This window comes from Balaenoptera musculus, chromosome 4 (genome assembly GCF_009873245.2).
Source record: "Balaenoptera musculus isolate JJ_BM4_2016_0621 chromosome 4, mBalMus1.pri.v3, whole genome shotgun sequence".
In the NCBI taxonomy this organism is placed as follows: domain Eukaryota; kingdom Metazoa; phylum Chordata; class Mammalia; order Artiodactyla; family Balaenopteridae; genus Balaenoptera; species Balaenoptera musculus.
The window spans coordinates 123,347,446-123,348,936 of NC_045788.1; the positions used below are offsets into that span (position 1 = coordinate 123,347,446).

The following is a 1,491-nucleotide window of genomic DNA, read 5'->3' on the forward strand; positions in this document are numbered from 1 at the left end:
AATGGAACCTGGCTAAATGTTCTCCAACTTAAGAGGTCACGTTAAAGATGAATACTTTAGCCAGGCTCCCTGACCACACACTGAAACCCACTGAATTCCACAATCTGAAACAGAGGTCACATAGATAAAGATGTGAAAGAGAAAGTACATTTTTAGTATTACAGGTTTAGTGTAAACAATATTTGAGTATGTGTAAAATGCAAAACAAATGTTCCCCCTCAATCCTTGACAACAGAGAGTAGAACGGATAAAACCTGCAGTCTTTGGCTTGGTTTTTACCTTGCTGATGAGGAATTTTCTTTCAAATTCCAATTAGAACTCTGAACTTTAAATCTTCCTGCGATGAATTTCAGAACTTTGTTGTTTCCCTCAGCATATTCGTTTTCATCTTACCATTTTCTGTTTCATTTATTTAAAACGCTTACTTTAAAGTTACCACATACTTATTCCTGAGTCTACAATATACTCAGTTTGGCACAAACATAAAAAGCAGAAGCAAGGAAATGTTTCACCACAAAAATTAGGACAATATTTAACTTAGGGAGGAGGGAATTGGTGATTAGGAAGAGGGCAATATGGCAGCCCTCCTGGATACTGGGCAATACTTTTTTGCCTTAGTTGTGTGACTATGACATGTTTGCTTTATAATGACTACATGAGTGTATACATTTGTTTTATGCATTTTCATTAATTATATACTTCATTTCATATAAAAAGGATAAACAATCTATTTTGTCTACTAAATTATGGAGTGTTTGCTATAAGATTATATTGACTGTATACTACAGATTGTATACAGATATGTTAAACTACATCTTAATTCAAGTAAATTTTGAAGATGATTTATTTTCTCTCTCCATGGAGTTCCTGAGGATGTTGGTTACTCTGTCAAGTCTAACAGCAAGTGAGCTAAAGTTTAAAATAAGAGCTGCTATACAACATCTGAGGGATTCTTTCAGAAATCATTTAGTCTCAGAATACAAATGGACCATATCTAAGTACCATTTGAAAATATATTCTGATTATGAAAATGGAACACTGTATTTTTTTAAAAAATATGGAACGCTTCAGGAATTTGCGTGTCATCCTTGCACAGGGGCCATGCTAATCTTTTCTGTATTGTTCCAAAACACTGTATATTAACAGAACAAAGCTATCATTAAATATAAACTTTTTACAAGAATAAAATATAACTATAATATTTCATTATAATATATAACATATATTTCATTATATATATTATACATTATATAATATATTATATATTAGTATATATTGATTATAATGTCTATATGTTGTATTATATAATTATATTCATTATATTTCATTATAATTAATCTCAATCTCTATAATTAATCTGATTTTATTTTGGTACATATTTAGATGATCATATTACCAATTTGACCGATACTATACTTAAAAAAATTGTTTTAAATGCTTACTCAGCTGTCTTGGAGGATTAATTTGTAGTGCAAGGTCAATAAACAGTTA

The 1,491-nt window shown here is 30.1% G+C and overlaps 1 non-coding gene across 1 annotated transcript; it reads right to left on the reverse strand.

Moving 5' to 3' along the window:
- Nucleotides 1-1,051: 1,051 nt before the first annotated feature.
- Nucleotides 1,052-1,153, reverse strand: LOC118895111. The gene has a single exon (XR_005019881.1). It is a non-coding gene; the product is annotated as a U6 spliceosomal RNA (small nuclear RNA).
- Between the last annotated feature and the right edge of the window lie 338 nt (nucleotides 1,154-1,491).